Source organism: Neolamprologus multifasciatus, chromosome 15 (assembly GCF_963576455.1).
Source record: "Neolamprologus multifasciatus chromosome 15, fNeoMul1.2, whole genome shotgun sequence".
Taxonomy (NCBI): domain Eukaryota; kingdom Metazoa; phylum Chordata; class Actinopteri; order Cichliformes; family Cichlidae; genus Neolamprologus; species Neolamprologus multifasciatus.
Genome location: NC_140453.1, coordinates 35,252,547 through 35,272,733, shown reverse-complemented (window position 1 = coordinate 35,272,733; position 20,187 = coordinate 35,252,547). Strand labels below are relative to the sequence as shown.

Below are 20,187 nucleotides of genomic sequence, written 5' to 3'. Positions count from 1 at the left end.
GTTACATGCCTGATTTCTCAGGAGACGTAAAGCTGTCTGCATGTGACGCTCTCGTCTGAGCTAGTTTTCACAGAGGAGAAACTCTTTAGGGGCTCTGAATATAAAGAGGAGTGATCTTTGGAGCATCACAGAGCAATGGTGGACTGTCACTTTAAGTGGAACACAGGGTCTGTGTGTAGTAAGATACATATTTATATTTTTCACTCAAACTAGCCGTGGCTGTATTTGCACATTTTCTGAGATATCCACATGGATATCTGACCTGACAGCAAGCAAACAGGCTCGGACAGTTTTGACACTTCAGTCTTCCTGTCACTAATTTCATTTTATTTTTTTTTATTTTTTTTGGTTTGTTTTCTTTTGTTTTTGCATTTTAGGATAATAACACAGGAAGAAAACAATATAAACAAAGCACAGAAACCTTGTGAAATACTCACTCAAAGCATTTTATTTACATCATAGGTATCAACAGCAAGAGTCAGCAGTAACACCCATAACCCTCAAAACTATCTTAAATGAACTGAAGTGAACTGAAATATTGAACGGATCAGGATCTCACTCAAGTAATATCAAATGCTTCTATCATATTACCGGGATGCAACCTTATAGAATATAATTCTACCTTTTTTCACTCAATTTTAATGAGCAGCTGGCTTGAAATTCTAACAGAGGCGGTGCTTTTGTGTCTTCCTGAAACTTGGGTGAAGCTAATTTTAGTTGGAGCAGGTTCTTTTTAGCTGGCAGTCGCTGTATAGATTAATGTTGAATGGAATAATTACAGACAAAATAAGGCCATTCTGTTAATAAGTGTTTGTTCTTTGCTTTTTCTGGAAAAACAACTGTAGTCTGAGTTCTTTTCTGATCTTTTTGAGCCATAGAGAAAATTGCAAATTGTAAAACATTTTTTAGCTCACTAATCTAAGACTATTCAACAGTCAAAAACAGTCAAAAACAGTGACTCAGTGTCATTATTCTTTGATGTAAAACTGTCAGGATGCAAATCATCAACTAAAATACTCCAATCTCCAAATGTGATTGTGTTTCTCACAGACCTTCAGGTCATTCATGCCATCCTGGTGTAATGAGGCTATTGATGCAAATGAAGCTGAAGATTTGCTATGTGCTATCGGTCCAATTAGCGCCCCGGCCTCTTTGAAGACAATGACATAGACTCGCTGTGGGCTGGACAATAAGCGACTACACAGGATCTTTGGATAATTCACGCAACACTACACAGCTAATAGAGTTTGCACAAAGTCAGTGTAGCCAATGAGCCATTCTCATGGAAAGTCAATTATATAGCAACAATAATGAGGATAATGTGCAACGCGAGTAGGCTTCGGTCCTTCTCCAAGCAGGAGAAACAGGCATGTATATAGGTCAGCAATGACTATATGAAGAATTGTTCCTGCAGGATTTGCTTGGCATTACTCAACATTTGCATACAAACAATAGTTCTTAGTGTTTCAGCACAAATGCTGAAGTACAAGAGACAATGGACAATAGCAGCACCAGCAAGCGAGCAGATTTCTGTCCTTCAGGTCCAGGATGGCTGCAGCAACAGATATAAGGACTATCACTGACTTTTGATAGAAATGATAGTACCCAAAAGTGGATTCAATCAAAAAACAAGTAAGGAAATATCACATTAGTCCATGTACACACTGGATTTACTGGTTTCATTCCTATTATAATAATATTCGCTCATACTTTTTTCACTGAGGCTAAAGAAACCCTAACATTTTCTATCCATAAATGTTCCATCATAATGTCCCCAAGGACAGAAAAATGTGAGGCACTGATTTTACACAAGCATTCAGAGAGCAGGAACTCCTTTAATAAAAACCTTTAGACCTCAGAGTTCAGTGGGAACTGCTTTGCTCACATTTTTGTGAGGGACAAAAAAAAAAAAAAAGAAGTCATTTGACTTTACAGATTTGACATTGATTATTTTCTTTTTCCAACCATTCTGTTTTTTGTTTGGTGACTTGCTTGTTGTATAACCCAAATTTGGCAAAGCTTTAGTTACTAGACAGATGGCCTCACATTCGTTTCTAGAGAAATGTGAGGCCAGTTAAAGAGGCGTTGATGGTTGACTCAGTGACTGCACGGTGCCCAGGTCCTCTGGCTGCAAGTCTAAATCATCACCCCTCCACTACAGTGTTTGGCAGCTGGTTTGACTTTTCTGGTATCCTGTTTGTGGCGCCGATTACTTAAAATCATGAAATAAAAAGCTGTGCAATAATAGTTTTCCACTCTGCTACTATATTTGTTACTTCAGAGCACTGATAACATTAGACATGGCTACACAAAGAGGAACATTCAGTCTCAACCCTTAATACTGCAACATTTAAGCTGCACTAGTAACAGTTAGTCACACTTGTACAGTTTTTTGTTTTATCAGTTTTTAATATCGTTTCTCTCTGGCAGTCCGTCACATTTGATCCAATTTCTGATGTTGAAGCTACAATAAATAAATAAATAAATAACCAAACAGCATTTTTTTGCAGCCATCTCTAAAACATGGTAGAGGCTCCATCATAGTTTGAGGCTTTTCAGTCAGTGGCATTGAGGATCTAGTCAAATTGATGGAATGGTGAATTTAGAAAAGTACCTTTAGATTTTGAACCACCGTGAAATTAAATTTGTTATGCACCTAATTCCACACAGCTTTATTTTTCAATGATCCCAAACACACTGCCACTGTAGTAAAAGAAGAAAAACACACAGCGGAACACTATCAGTCAGAGACGGGCCTCCCCAGACCTCAACATCTGAAGCAGTGGGGAATCATTTTGACAGAGAAGGTAACAAAAGTCAGTCAACATCCAAAGAAGAGCTTCGAAGGTCCTTCAAGAAGCCCGGAGAGCGATTCCTGGAGACTACTTTAAGAAACGACATGAAAGTTTGCCCAACACAGTTCTGGCTCTGTTGAAGAATGAAGATGGTCACAAGAAATATTGGCTTTCGAGCTCATTAGAATTAAATTACTTGTTTTAGACAACAATTGCTTTACACTCCATTGTTTTACTTGGTTTTCACTGTTTTCACAATAAGTTGATAAGGTGAGACAAACATTTACAAATGTATTATTATCTGTGTCGTTACCACAGACCATTGCCCATTTCTGTAGGGAGAAATTCAGCGCTGTTCCTTCTTGTACATATCGTGATTTTTAATACAATATCATTCATTCATGCCCCTTTCCCCTTCTTGCTGGAGTCAGTGTTTGCCCAAACAAATTACAAGCTCATGTAATGCTTTTATTTTGACATTTAACAGGTCATGAAAACAGATAGTAATTCATTTTACACCAAGCATTTTCCTACTGAAAATGGATAGGTGTGAAATCTATTTTCAATCAAGCAACACTTTTGTTTTGCGTATACTGCACTGCCCTACTTCAGCATGAAAACTGTGAAAACTACGTAGGTTTGACGAGGATTAGCAGAGAAACCGATCAAACGATGAATTGACTCTAGCACACTGAAGTTCCAGCTCTTCTTTCACATGTGATCCGCTCCTAATTACGATACTTGAAGGCAGCAGAAGTTTGGACAAATCTTTAAACTTTAATGCAATGCAGAGAATAATGTCACACACGCTTAAACTCCATATTTGATGATCTTGAAGATGGAGATTTCAAAATAATTGCTTTCATTCCATTGTTACTGCATCACTGTCAGTTTAAATTTATCTGGGATGTGATTTTCCTCCTAGCGGAGGTAATGAACCATTATCGGAGATGTCTGAGCAGTAATTTGAAACTGAGCACAAATGGCTGCAAAGTGAAAACAGCCACGTAGGTCAGCTGAGGTGTATTAAAGTCGTCTTTTTCGCTGATGGCTTCCCTCTATAGAGCATTGGCACTGTATCTATTACCCGTCACCCAGATGTAGCTATCAGGTGCCTCTGTTTATGGCCTCTGCTGCACACAGCAGCCAAGTAATATTTTTCTGTCGCTGCGAGGAATGATTTCATTGGTGAGAAAAAGCTTAAAGGAGACAGACTGCAGAGATCTGTTTTTCTTCTTTTTGGCTCAGTGAAACATTCAATAAGATCTCTCATTCTGTATGTGCACCCTTATCCTTGAAATTCATATGAATGTTTCTTGGGAATTAATTTATCATGAAGGTGGAGTGTAGCGGCTGGGCTCAGGGCTGAGTGCCCCCTTCTCCATGTGGTGTCAGAGCTGGAAGTTCATGTTGTGGATTAAAAGAAACTTTAAATTTCATTCAAGAGCTCAGACACAGCTGCTTTACTCTTCCATCCTCTGACAATGGCGGGAAATAAAGATTTAAGGCAAACTTCAAGTGACTTTATTGTGGCAAGGTGTAATTCCTAAGCTACTATTTTTGGCTGCGCATCAAAATCACCATCCAATTCAGAAGCTGCAGACTTGTGCAGTGCATGGATACAGAGATCTGCAGAAGGAAAGATAAAATGTCCCAGAAAGGCATGAACAGTGATTGTCCCATTCAGGTTTGAATGGCACTCGAGAATTCAGCCTTGTAGCTCTGCTGGCTGACGTCCCAGCAGAGCTTTCTCTCCCGTATCTGCCAGGTTTTGCCTGTCTGTGTTTTTCCTGACTCTCCACTCTGACCCTGAATACATTAAAAAAAAAACCAAAACAAGAAATGCAGTAGCTGCTTTTATAACAGAGTATATCAGAGTATCCCCAACAAAACAGTCCTTCAAAGATTCCCGGAAACTCTTTACTGCCATTAAGACATTATTTTATAATTACTTATTGTAATAGATTATTCCCATTATAGCTGAAAGAACTACTTAAATCAGTTCAACGACAAATATTTCAGTAGTAATTTTTTTTGTTACTAAGTATTGATAATAAGTTATAAAGGGATTTGTATGTTTCTGTGTTTCTGTTCTCATATATGTTGCATGAAAATTGTGTTGCACTAGCTCTGCTTGTGTAATGACAATAAACTGAAGTGAACTAAATTAAGAGTCTTAAAAATAGCTGTAATTATCACCAGTGCTGTGTAAGTTCAAGCTTTGCAACAGCTGCCCCAAAGTTCAGTTCATTTGGGAGTTGAGGAAGAACATCATTATTCTGAAAACCCCAATTAACTCAAATCAGAGAGAGAAAATAAATAAAATACAAGGTGTGGCCGAATCAATAATCTGCATCATTCTAGGCTGGAGTAAAAGACCACAGAAGACACCGTATTTCCACACTATAAGGAAAACTTAAAATCCTTTAATTTTCTCAAAAATCGACAGTGCACCTTATGTATGAATTCTGGTTGTGCTTACTGACCTCAAACATATTTTATGTGGTACACGGCGCTCAAAAATCTGTCAAAAAATGTTTTAGTATGACTTTGATAAGCTACGCTTGATGGATTGTCTAAGCATTATGGCTACCGTAGTTAGGAGCCTCTGGGACCAAAACTCGGTCCGCTTCAGGCCCCAAAGTCAAACGAACACTGTGGCATCACTGAGAGTTACAACTGTCTAAGTTCTTCCATCTTTAATAAAATGATCAGCGTTGCTGCTTTACCAGGTGTAACAAGTAAGTTTAACATCCAGGCACCCATGAAAACAGAATTTATTAAATTTAATTGAGTTAGAAGTTAACAGGAAGTTAGCTCGCTAGTTTCCACCTAAACATGATATAGCATGTTCTGGCTGAGAGATTAATGAAAAAATTAAAACGTACAGCTCTGCTATTACTTCCAACATAAAGGAAGACAGAAAACTAAACAGCAGTGACGTTTGTAGGGTTACTGAAGTTGGGCTAGCTGGTATATAATGATATGCTACGTGATCGCTAGCGACACAGCTATGTTAGCATAACAAACACAGTGAAGCTGGAGGATGAACCCTATCTTTCACTCGATAAAAGTTAATGTGAGGGTTCCCGATGGTTTGGGACAAATGCAATTACATGGCAGGATGCTGTAAACAGACCAAACTTCAGTCAGGAGAACTACTGGGATAATTCATCCATAATATGAGGTTAGTCATTAATATACTGCAACAACATAGGAATAGAGCAGCTGCGAGAGAATTCAACAATAATGACTCAATGGTACAGAAGTGGAGGAAGCAAGAAGAATGAGTTGAGTAAAGTTTGACTTATCACATTTTGTTTCGCTTAATGAACCTTATAATCCGGTGCACCTTATGGTATGAAAAATACGGTAACTAAAGTGGCAGAATTTCCCTGGTTAAGAAAAACAAATTCATAAGAGCACTATTAAGGAGGTAGGTGCATCATTGTCAAGGTCTACAGTCCGAGCAGGCGGCAGAGGAGCCTTCATGAATGGAAATACAAAACGTTTACAACAACATGCATAGACATTCATTGTCAAACACGGTGGAGGTAGCATTATGGCATGGGCATGTAGGGCTGCCAGTGGGAAAAGTCCTTAGTGTTTATTGAGGGCTGCTGACAGAAGTAGCAGGATAAATTCTGGAGTGTCCATGGTCGTACTCTCTGCTCACATTGAGTCAGCTGCTGTCAACTGCTCATCACAGTGTAAATGGATAATGGGATATTCTTCAATGTGCACATCAGTCACCTGAATGCAACCCAAAAGAGCAGCTTTTTAGTTATTAAAATACAAATACAAAGCAGAGCTCCAGCAAAGCAACTCAGGGGAGGAAACCGTATTTGATGATGTCCATGAGTGCTAGCCTGCAAAAGGATTTTCATCTGAGTATTAAAATTAATCCTTATATTTAAAATGATATTAGTTTGTCCAATCATGCAGGACTGTTTTGTTTCGTTTCTAAAACCACTTCAATTGCAGTTGAAAGTCTCCACTTTAATCACATCTGGATTGTTTGATTTAAAATCCAGTGTGGTGGTGTACAGAAGCAAAACTACAAAAAACAGAAAGAAAAAAAATCTCTTTATGAACTTTTTGCAGCTCATTGTCAGACCTTTTGTTAATGATATCTAATAACTTCATAAAAATGTCACATTTTTGCTAATGTGGCATTTTTATTTATTTTTTAAAGACATGTTGGGTATGGTTAGCACCAAAAGGTGAAATTCTTTATATCGCAAGACTAAATGGATAAATATTTTTAGTTCAGTTGGTTAGTTTTTTTTGATTACACTAACTAAACAAACCAAAGTACTGTCCACTTCACTCTTTACGTGAACGTTACAGCTTTCATCGGCCACTAACAGCTCTGCACAGCTAAGTAGGATAGATAACCCAAACACATTGCCTAGCGTATCATTAAATAATGCAAGTTACCAAAGCTATTTCTCAGAAGCTATTGCTCATCCATTATTTACACACATGCCAAATAAAATCTTAGCAGTACAGTAGTATCTGCAGATTCTTTGTTTTTTTCCCCCTTCATGAATGATATATATTCAGTTCACCAGTGGGTACATGCCTCATAGACTAAAACCCACTAGTTTATGTCCACATCGTATGGTAATGACAGTGTGCACACATTACATTAAGCAGACGTGCATTATAGTGGATTTAGATAAACTGTGAAATTCTCAGTGGAATAAGATGGTGTGCAAAACAACTACGTAAACAATGTGCGATTTGTGGATAACATTTGTGTTTAGCGTTTTGTGAAAAGTTTTACGTGTGCATCGTAAAATGCATTCACAGAGTGTTAAATACAGCAGAAGGCTGAATGCTAAAGACTATTTTCAGAGCAGAGTCAGTAATGTAGGATTTCTTTTCTTGCTGTTGACTTACGATTTTATTTTACAGCCCTATTTTTTTTTTGTATTATTTTGTCTGTATCCTTCTATCCACTTCTAATAGTCACAAACAAAAATTGTACAAAGGGTTTGTTTTTTGATTTGTTTTTGCATTTTAGTGCCATATGCAAATTTCACTGTACAATAAAAACATGATCTGACATGAAAATCTGCACTCATCACATAAAGTGCTGCAGATTCAGCAGATTTGAATAGTTTCTGATGATTGCTTTAGAATCTTTTATTGAAGTATACATTTATTTAGACAGTATTTAGACATTGGATCAGCATGCTTCTGCAAATTAAAGCAACAGAGGGAACAATAATTACATACATGAATTTATTTGTGCTTAAATATATTTTTAAGCATCTATATTTCACAGACCAACTCTAATTCACACATAAAGAACAAAACTATATTATATTGTATGAAATATGATGAACAGTGTGCCATCCATCCATCATCCATCCACTCACACTCATTCACGCCTATGGCCAGTGTTGAATTGCCAGTTAACCTGTTAAACTGTGGGAAGCTCTTTTTTTTTTTTTTTGATTTATGTAACACACATAAATTTGAGGTCTTACATACTTCATTTTCTTATTTATTTACTTTTTGGCATTCTATTGCCAGCATAAATAGAGATGCATACAGGAAATGGAGGTTATTTCATAAGCATCCCTCTGAACCAAACATACTGGCCCCCCAGTACCTTTTTTGGTGATATTAAATTTAATAGCAGGAAATTAAGTGGGCATATATTCTTTTCTTTCTCTCTTTTTGCCATATTTTAAATAACCTTTATTTGACAACAGCATGATAATACAGAAAACACCATTTTTTTGGTTTGTCACACCAATATTTTTAGTGGCCCCCATATGGCCACCCCTATGAATAAATTCTGGAGGCACCCCTGGAACCAAACCTTGAAATGCAGCCACACATTTGAACCAGAATCTGATCTAGGTCAAGGCAACGCTACTGCAGACCTTCATACATTACCCCAAAACACAATGTTTTCATCCAAGGACATTGCCACTTCAAAAATGACTTGCCCCATGACCATTTGTTCCTCTGCTAAACTGAGGTGAAGCCTCAAGCCCTAGCAGAGCTTTTTATGTTTTCAGTTTCCTTTGTTTGTCAGCACGATTACTCAGCTGAATTTTAGAAAATGCAGTGAAGTAGAGCTTAAGCAAAGAGAGTGCCCATTATATTCCACTGTGGAGCCAGAAATGTCTTTAAAATTGCAGTCCTTTTCTTCTTGCCTTCATGGGTCTTAAAATATTGCACAATTTCTGATTGTTCCTCAGCACTAAAAGAGTGCATGAGGACTCTTGTGTTTACTCTGGCAGGCAGCAGCAGAACATTTAATACACTTTGCCTGCGGTTGGGACATTTTAGCCAGAGAAGCTGCAAGGCAACTGCTTTTATTTCAAGGGCATAGCAATTTTACAGCTTGATAGCCTTGTGTAAATGTGTTACATAGTGATGTCATTGATGAAGTCATTAAAGAATAGTGGTCGACTTAAAATAAAGGTTTCATGTGTTTCAGAATCTGTTTTCCCTGCAAGAGAATCAATACATCTTGCTGTGGACTTTGGAGTTTGTAAGGACATGAAAACCCCCCGAAAGTATAATTTGGGCTTAAGATGCTTTACAGACATAAAGACTGACTAAACAGTGGTTTTGATATTTAACAAAAGGTGTAATGCACCTGGAAGACTGACAATAAATATAACATCAGCAAGAAAAGAGGCTGTTAAAATAGGCCCAATCAGCATGTGTTTACTTGACTTTCACAAAAGTTGTCCACGTCTAATGATTCATGTAAACTGCAGAGTACAAGTTGGTACAGCACATGCAGACATGCTGCTCTTTACTGCACTGCATCAGTTCAGACGAGGCTTCCCTGACTGCCAAGCTGCCGTGCAGTGTTTTCGCTCGTTCACCTCAGGAGGAATTTAATCCTGTTTTAATCTGCTCATATCATCAAACTTCGACGTGACGCATCCTGTCTGAGCTGATTAGCTTGACAGGCTTTTCACGGAGCGGAGTCAAGGCGGGCCAAATGAACGACGGGACATTAATTTGTGTGTGATCTGCTGTGACGGCTGTGAGCTGACAAGCAGTCACTCATCATTTCTCATTAAGATGAAAATATGATAGAAGGGAAATCCCAACAGAAGCTGCTTTGCTTTGATGTTAATTCTTATTTATTTTGGCTTATTGGTTTATTGCATTTAACATCACGAGTATCCATTATGGAGCCAGATAATTCATTTTTATTGAGTCTAATTAAGTACTTTCATGGTGCTGTTAATTTGCTTGATTCATATCTGATGTTTTGAGCAGGATTTTATCTTTTGACGGTGAGAATATAAATATTATTGTCTGCCATAAACATTAGATTAGAGTCGCCCAACTGAAAGCTGTTGGCAGATTGTTTCATATAATAAAGATGAGGAGATGGTTGCTCCTTGAGATACGTAAAATGTAAATGACAAGATAACGCAGAGATGAGATTAACATAATGCCAAATGTTGAAACTGAGATATTTATATATGCTTCTGTAAAAACAAACAAACATATCTCAGCTGTTTCTTGACAGCCGCCCTTCCACTGAGCCCACTTCTGATGATGGATCAACTGAATGATTAGGTCTTTGCTACACTTCCTATTTCTTATGAATATTTCAGATACTTCTCCACTGAAGTTTTGTTTTTAGGCCTTCCACTTGTCCAGTTTCCTCAATTTTTTAAGGACTAATGCGTCACACCATGCCGAGTTGTGTTTTGAATGATTGATAGGTCAAAAAAAATGATTCCTCTGATAGTCGGTCACAAGAACAGGACTAAAAATGCATTTTTTTTAAAAAAGCAGCCAATGTTTAAAGAAAAGACCTCAAGAAAGCCGACTGTTGCTCAAGAGCACTTCAAAAAATTACCAGCAGGTCATGGAAGCAAAATGTGAAGAAATGACGGGTAGCTTAAGATTCTTGTATTGCACTGTAGGTAATGAAGTTGTGTTAACAAGTAGTGTCAGTTCAAAATGTAAAATATTTAACTATGAAATATTCCACTATATTGGATATAAATAAATGTGATCTATCCGTGATGTGACATTTCAAACTGCACTGTTAATGTCAAAGATTGTTCTTCAGTATGGATTTTTCCCATCAGCAAGTCTAAAGAGTTCAGCAAAGTTTGCATAAAGTCAACCAGAGGTTCTTCGTGCACTTGGTAAACTTACTGTATATCATACTAGAAACATCGAAATACTTTCATCCTGATATCTTCTTTGTGCATAAACTTATAACTGTGAACTTTAGCTTAGACTTTTTAAAGAGCATTTCTTATTCAGTCTTGATCTGCCCCACCACACTCACACACACACACACACACACACACACACTATGGCTTTGCTGTGTGAGCTTCACCCCAAGTCATCACTTTCTAATCCTCTCTCGCTGCTTTCTTCATCTCTCTTCTTAACCTCAGTACCCATTCACCACCACCAGATCTCTGATCTGTTAAACAGGAGCTGCACCCTCCTGTTTTTGCCCTGCAGTCAAACATGACCAGTCGCCCATTGAGAAAATACTCCTCTAACTGCCAATAAGGAAGCCTTTAAGCTGTATGGGCTGTAAATAGCCTGAGGGAAGTGGAAAGCTGATGAAGTCACTGCCAGAAATCGTATTGGTTGTGCTTAAAAGCCAGTGTTCAAATCTGAAAAGGCAAAGAGGAGAAAGCTTGCAGGAGGTCCAGTAGAGGCGGAGAAGAACAGGAGGTTAAGAAAGGGTCAAAAAAGGAGCATTTACACATTGTGTAGAACAAACACTCCTTACTGTGAACAGCTGAAAAATGAACTAGATTAACACAGAAGCATGGACCGTCATGCAAACAGTTTACAAGCGAGAGTCTGTGATGGCAGTGACTGTGAGATCTGTAGAAGCCCTGTTAATGCCGAACATTTCTCAAAGAAGGTCTTGAATATTTCAGCAAGACTATCCCACACCACATTCTGCAAGTATACAAGAACTCAAACTACGAAACAAGGTACACAGAACTCTAAAGTTTTTTGATACACCAAGACCAGTAGACCTTAAAAAACACATTTAAATTTGTTAGTTAACTAAAGGCTTTGATTTTTAAAAATGAAAAAAAGTTATGTTTTAGTAACATTTACCCCAGCCAAGGTGGCAAAGTTTTAAGAAAGAAGAATATAATTTATGACTATGGGAAGCTTTTAAAGGCATATTCACTCCTAAGAGGAAGAGAAAGTTTGTTATGAATACTAATGACTGCTGTGAGTAGCCGTTTCCCTCTTGTGCTAACTCAGCAAGAAAAAAAAACAGAAGTACAGTGTCATTCATTGCACCACACAGAGTGCTGTATCAATCATTCATGGAAAATTATTACTTACTTACATTCAACTTATGTAAGTAATAATCCAAATTATTATGTAAATGATATTTTTCTCTGTTTTTCCTAAATAGTCGATTCAAATGACAGTCGGCATAATTTTCGAGTCATCAACCAATAGAGTATAATTCAAATGTTACTGAACAAAACTCTCAATGAAAACAGTATGTTTTTCAAAAATAAAAAATTTAAAAAGTGCTGTTCCAATTTATTACGCACACAGAGTTTCAAAAGATTTTATAGATTGTAGAGAATTGAAAATGGTCATTTGTTGAATTTGCAGCATTAGGGTGGTCCATTTATATGGATACACCGTAATAAAATGGGAATGGTTGGTGATATTAAAGTCCTGTTTGTGGCACCTTAGTATATGTGAGGGGGCAAACTCATCAAGATGGGTGGTGACCATTGGCTAACTGTAGCATGGGAGATGGGTGGTCTCGTAGGGTGTCTTGCATTGAAATCTGCTGCAATGACCCGGTTACTGCATTCACCAGATATCAACACGATTTCAATCCGCTCCTCACGTGTTAACCTCTTCAACATGTCAATGGCTGTGAACAAAGAGAAACTTGTAAATAACTCATGAAAGAATAAAGTTAAGTTGAAACCAAGCACGCCATTGTTTTTCTTGTGACATTACCAATAAGATTGATGTGTCACATGGCCCTCTTCCTATTGAAAAAACAAAAGTTGTATCCAAGATGGCCGACTTCTAAATGGCCACCATGGTATCCATATAAATGGCCCACCCTGTAGATCAATTTTACTGAAATCAAAAGCTATTTCAATCAAAAACATCTTAACAGTTCAAATTACATATTAACATAGGAGCCTTTATTTGATAGCAGTTTTACAATTCTTGCATCCATGGAACTTGTAAGTTTTTGGAAAGTTTCTACTTGAATGTCTTTGCAGGATGTCAGAATAGCCTCCCAGAGCTGTTGTTTGGATGTGAACTGCCTCCCACCCTCATAGTTTTTTGCTTGAGGATGCTCCAAAGGTTCCCAATTGGATTGAAGTCAGGGAAGAATGGGGACCACACCATGAGTTCCTCTTCTTTTATGCCGATAGCAGCCAATGATGTAGAGGTGTTCCTTGTAGCATGAGATGGTGCATTGACTTGTATGAAGATGGTTGTGTTGCAGAAGGCACAGTTCTGCTCTTTCTACCATGGAAGAAAGTGGTCAGTCAGAAACTCCACATAATTTGTAGAGGTCATTTTCACACCTTCAGGGAGCCTGAAGGGGCCGACCAGCTTTCTACCCATGATTCCGGCTCAAAACATGACTCCACCACCTCCTTGCTGACGACGCAGCCTTGTTGGGACATGGTGGCCGTCCACCAACCATCTACCACTGCATCCATCTGGACCATCCAGGGTTGCACTGCACTCATCAGTTAACAAGACTGTTTGAAAATTAGTCTTCATGTCATTCTGGGCCCACTGCAGCCGTTTCTGCTTGTGAGCATTGGTTAGGGATGGCCGAATAGAAGGTTTATGCACAACTGCAAGTCTCTGGAGGATCCTACACCTTGTTGTTCGCAGGGCAACAGAGGCACCAGCAGCTTCAAATATTTGTTTGCTGCTTTGTAATGGTCTTTTAGCAGCTGCTCTCTTAATCTGATGCATTTGTCTGGCAGAAACCATCATCATTGTGCCTTTATCTGCACAAACCCATGTGTGCTCTGACTCAGCCACAAATCTCTTAACATTATGGTGATCACTAGGGATGGGTATCGTTTAGGTTTTATCCGATACCGGTGCCAAACCGGTACTTTTGAAACGGTGCCGGTGCTTAAACGGTGCTCAAACCGGTGCTTAAAGAATGGAGAACACAAAATTGGTCCAAAAACCTCTCATGTTCAGCTGGTTTTTTGTAAAAAGATAACAATGTTAGCCTTTTCTGGCGTTTGCTAGTTCACCTTACATGCATTAATGTAATAACGTGGTTAGCCTACTCAACGTAAATTACACACGAACAACATTAAGCTACTCACGCAGAGAAGAACGGCTGCTGCTGCATCATCATCCGTCATCATTTCTGCTACACTGGCAGGGCTAGGGGCCAGGACTCTACTCTTCGGGTTTTTGGGGGATGTTGCTAACTCCGGGTCCGATAACAGGCACCACACCCGCAGTAGATGCGCTCGGTGTGAGGACTCGCAGCAAGCTATCAAATCCGGCGCATTTCTCAGCTTTAAAAAAAAAAACGCTATGCGTCGCCAGGTGTTTCATCGGATTTGAGGTGTTACCTCCTTTGAAAGTATCACAGTATCACCTTAAAGCACTTGTTGCAGGCTGCTGAGTTTACATATTTTGCTGTGAAGTACAGCCAGACTTTTGACCGCTTCGCCTTGGGCATTTTTAATCTGTAGCTCTGCTCTAAAAGAACGTACGTACCTGGACCCGCCTACTGTCCTCGGAAACGTAAAATGATTGGCTAGAATCTAAAGTGTATCACAGCTCAGGGAAAAAAAAGCACCGAAATAAAGCACCGAAATGTGCACTGCTTTTCGGTCTGGTTACTACCGTTTATGTCAAAACCGGTGCCATCATGGCACCAGATACCGGTACCCATCCCTAGTGATCACGCTTAAATTTTTGTGAAATATTTAAGGTTTTCATTACGTGTCCAAGGCATTCAACTATTTCACGCTTTTCAGCAGCAGAGAGATAATTTTTACTTCCTATATTGCTTGAAAATGGTGGTCTGCTTAATAATGTGGAACATCCTTCTTTAGTAGTTTTTCCTTTAATCGGGCTCACCTGGCAAATATTGATCATAGGTGTCCGAGATTGATTTCAGTGATACAAAGAGTCCTGAGACACAATTCCATCCAGGGGTTTAACTGAAAAACAACTTTTTTAATCTTTATGAAACTTAACCTCCTAAGACCTGAACTCTTCCACGACATGCACTTTTAATTTCACTTTGATATTTGGGCATATTGGGGCCCAATGAATGTAAAAACCTTATTTTTTGTTTTTAAGAAAAATAAGAGCCACATATGAGTATATTCATTTCAAATTTTGATAGAACAGTAGCAGTATAATGTCCTTGTAAGTGGATATCAGGCCCATGTAGAGCAAAATTGAGTATTTTGGTCTAAATAACCCAAAATGTGATGTCCACATATGTGGACAGCAGGTCCTAGGAGGTTAAACACAATTTGCATAATAATTTGGAACGTGGTGTACACTCATTGGCCACTTTAATAGGTACACATTCATAGTGTTGAACCTCATTTTGCTTTGAAGATTGCCTGCATTTTTTGTAATATAGATTATATTCCTCAAAGGTTTTACCCCATGTTGACATGACATTCATGATATGAATCTATCCACGCCATCCCAAAGGTGCTCTATTGGATTGAGATCTGGAAGCAGCCATCAGAACACGGATACAGCGTGGTCAGAAAACAATGAACATGGTCAGCAATGATACTCTGGTAGGCTGTGATGGCTAAATATTGCCACACCATAACATCACCAGCCTGAACCACTGAAGCAAGGGAGGATGGATCCATAATTTCATGTTATTTACACCAAACCATGACTCTATTATCTGCCACAGTAGAAAACTCAAACTAAACTCAAGTTTTTCTAGTCTTGTGTTATCCAGTCTTTTTTTTTAAGTGTTTTTGATGAGCCCATGTGCACTGTAGCCTCAGTTTCCTGTTCTTAGCTGACGTGGTCTTCTGCTGCTGCAGAGGTTTGATACATTTTGTTACAGTGGTTACAGTTACATTCCTAACACTCCTTTCTACCCTTTTTCAGACCATCCTCTAAAATCTGGTGTGGGAAAATCCCAGCACATCTGAAATACTCAGACATGCCTGTCTGGAAAAAACAAATATGTCACATTCAAAGTCACTTAAATCATCATCCTTTTGTTCAGTTTGAACTTCAGCAGGTCTATGTGCATATATGCACCGAGTTGATACCATGTGACTGGCTGGATAGACGGTTGAATTAATGAGCCATTCAACATGTGTACCTAACAGTGTCCTGTGAGAGTAGTTTTCCTATAATCAGAATATAAATGAACCCAGTTTTATAGTCAAGTCCACTTTACCTATTCTCACAAACCCTGTGTTTGTCAGAGTTCATCTACAGATCAGTCAGCTGGATGACAGCTTCACCTTCTCCAGTCGGATGTATTAGAGCACCATGTGCCCAACATCAAGTCAGTTTCATTTATAAAGCCCAGTATTGGAAAAAAAAATCCCAAATGTGCCTCAAGTGGCTTTACAGATTTTAGAGCAAGGACCTTCGATTTGTGGAAATGTACCCTGATTCATGTGGGAGAGAAAATATTTCAAAAGACTGAAAAAACACTGTGTGTGAATATGTTTTTTTCAAAAATGCTGTCAGCTTTGCTACGGCAGGAGATGTGATTGCAAAGACTGCAGATGGTCTAAGGCCATGTCCGCATGAATACATTTTCATTTTAAAATAGAATCTTGATGCAAACGACCTCTTTCCAGAAGAGTGTTTCACATTCATACCATTCATGTCCGTCTGCCTGAAAATGCACCATTCGAGTAGACCGAGTGTACCTCCTGTGCATTTAGGCAGGACTGTCATGAAAGAATGCAGAATTTCCCTGCACAATTATCACAACACAAGGTCACCGACACCTGCATTTGATTTTAAATTCGATACTGCTAGCCAAGCCAGAGATGTCTTTTTTTCCTTCCACAAAACAGTTATGGGATAGAAGCATGGCGCATAAAGGAAGGATAAGTAGTGACTGATCAGACACGATCGGGAAGTATCTCAAAGTTTCAGTTTCAGGCTGTGCAGAAAATGAAAATGGGTCAGCAGTGTTTCCAAAGGCTTCTGCTTTAGGGGTCCTAAAACAGCAGAAAGGTGGGGGGTGCTAGTGGCTGCTCATGAGTGAGGTTTTGACCCACAAACATGGATTTGTCCTAATTTCTGCATCCATCTGAAAAGGGTTAAATTCACTCTAAACGAGCACATCAACTGAGCATCACTGTTCACCATCTGTGAATTAAGACAACAAACAACAAGCAGCCTGCTGTGGCTTTGCACCCTCTGGGAGCGTCGGGATTACCAAAACAGGAAAATGGTTTTGCTTCTCTTTGTTCTTCTGACAGTACTTCTCCTTTAAAGGGTCTGCTTCCTCCGACCTCTGAGAGCCAGTAGCCCCGCGTCCACCTTTCCTGAGCCAGCGAAAGTGCCTGGCATGTCCGGGCAACATGACACGCTACAACTACATACCAAAATAGCACAGCTAAGTGAAACACCAGCTCATATTGTAGCTGCAAAACAAGTTCCCATATCTGTCCAAATTTCCAACTCTGGCACAAAGTAAGGAAAGCTTTGGAGGTTTATGGTTGTCACTTTAGATTTTCTTTGATTAGAAGAAGTTGAACAACTCATCAAGTAGCTCCACGGTTCACTGATTTCACTTTAACTGGAAAAACGCCCTAACGTGAACTCCAGCTCTGCTAAACAGCAGCACTGCACTTATGTGAAGGTCAGCTCCTCTTGCAGGAGGCTGACTGTTGTCACGATTTGTGTAGGTGACACAAAGCTAGAGTGTTTTCTGTATTCAGGGCATGAAAGACAGGTAGAAACACAAAGAAAGAGCTGATTTTTTCCCCCATCGTTTCACTTTTATGTACTTTCAAGACAGCAAAATAAGGTAAGATGAATAGAAGTGAGTCAAGATGACTGGTTATTAATTCAATTATGCATGTCTCAAGAACAGCAATTAAGAGGTTATTCTCCCCACAGAGCAGCTGGTTTTGTCCTTGACCAGAGCGAGGACACAGACAATCCACTTTACTGTCATTATGCTAAGGGTAAACTGAACATGTTCAAAGTGTAGACACCCTGTACGATGCACATGGAGGCTGCTCTGTGACGTTACAAAACATTTCAACAGTAAATGAGCTTATATTGGTCTGAAATATCTTAATCCTTTCCTATGACTCTACAGTAATTAATCATAATCATACTCTGCCACGTGCTGTGCTGTATAACCATGAATTCAGACAACAACAAACTCCAATCCTCTAATGTGCATTTATGTAAAAGCTTCAATTTTTAGATGAGAAACTGATAGCCGGGAGCTTAGCTTCTCATAACGACAGGAAGCATGACAACAGCTAGCTTCAGTTGCCTACAGGAAACAGCTTTGATGCACTTATTTCCACAGACTGTATATATATGATGGATGTAGCATGGAGGGTGTCTCGAAAGTGAAGCAAATTCAGAAATACCCTAAATCTGCATTCTCACTAAGCTTTCTCATTGGCTAATTTTAAGTCTTCACAGGTTCATTTCCTCTGGTCCACACAGAGAAAACTCTAAGAAAACTGTGGTCAAACCACAAATGTGTCACATTCAGTCCACTTATTGGCCAGATGTGGAAATAGAAATAGCTCTGGTAGCTGATGGAAGTCATCTTAAAGAAACTGCTTTGTAGTTCTCTTGGACCCAGACCAAAACCATCTCTTCCAAAGGGGTCTCAGTGTGAATGTTTTGGTGTGCACCGAATTGTGATTAGCATTTTCACAACTGCTTTTCCAAAATTAAAATAGGCAATAAAACATTGGTATGTTTTAGCTGGAGGCTCCCTTATGATTGACAAATCACTACTGTATGACCATGAAGTTACCTCGGTTTCTCAATCCTTTACTCATTCAGTGTTTGAACAAAAAAAAAAACAAACTCCTTCTTATGCGGAATTTTGAGAAATTAACCGGCCACTCCTTCTCCAAAGAATCTACTGTTTAGTTTTTCCAGCCAGTGGCTGATTTCTTGGAAGCCTGTTTTTTACTTGGCACATCTAGCATCACAAATGTCATTGCAGTGAATAAAAGGATGCACATTCCTAATCCAGCTAGTTAGCTAGCATTGACCTAGCTCTAGCTAGTTAGTTAGCTAGCTGATCAGCTCCATCCTCATCAAACTATATGTTCATGTACGCTGGCTATATCCATCTTACATTAATTACAGCAGTTATCGCCACCTTAAACAACAAATGTAGATGGCTCCACATTTCTGTGTGTATAAAAGGATAAAGAAGCATGATACATGTATTGAAATTGTCTTCATGAGCTAGCTAAATCCAGACCTGCTGCATCTAACTGCTTTTTCAATTTCACAAAACACTAAAACAATAAAATCCCACAAGCTAAAAAAAAAATCAGAGTTTGCTTTACTCAACTAACAGTTAAAAAGAAAAAAATGATGAAGCTGACACCAGCACCTCATTATTTTTATGATTTAAACATACAACTGATTGTCAAGGCCTAGAAGAGAAGAGAGGACTCAATTTTCGTTTCTTTTCCATTATTAGTCCATTATTTGTCAGTGAAGCTTTCATGTGCCTGAGGCCTTTTATACTGACTGTGTTCACTGAGTGGGCAGAGTTGTGTTCAGCCAACCAACAACAGGCTTCTGTGAATTAGGAATGCTGAAAAATACAGTAAAAACAAATTTCCCACACGAGGGACTAATAAAGGTTATCTTATCTTATATGTGAAACTCCATCTTTTAAGCTACAAGCGCTAAATTGCTCAAAGAAAGTGTTTCACACAACCCCCCCCCCCCCCAAAAAAAAAAAAAACAGAGCAAAAAAACAATGAGTTTAACTTGAGTCAAGAATATCCACAGTATTTTAACATTTGTAGTTATTTTAAACACCGAGGCTTAACATGCAAAACATGCCAAGAGCTCGTACAACACGATGCACATGCAAAACAATCCAGCAGCGCATGGAACAGCTGAGCTGCGACAAAGTGTGTGACAGGACGACAGCGTGATAAAAGGGACACCAGGTGATGACAGCGAGGGCAGCACAACATGCTGACAACATTTGCACATCACGACAAGCATGAAACCTCCACTCTGCGAATCACATCTTACAGCTTGTTACAGTTTCCACAGATACCGAGCAGAGGATTAACACGATGGGGAGGATGAGATGAGGGTGGATTTTGTTCAAAGGCAAATAAATATTTAATGAAGCAGGGATGGGAGGATTGATCCCCAATGTATTAATACCTGATGTCTTATTTTG

The 20,187-nt window shown here is 38.9% G+C and overlaps 1 protein-coding gene across 1 annotated transcript in view; it reads right to left on the bottom strand.

The window, feature by feature from the left end:
- LOC146502567 (homer protein homolog 3-like) overlaps window positions 1-20,187 on the bottom strand; it is a 58,155-nt gene that overhangs the window by 26,526 nt on the left and 11,442 nt on the right. The window lies entirely within an intron of this gene.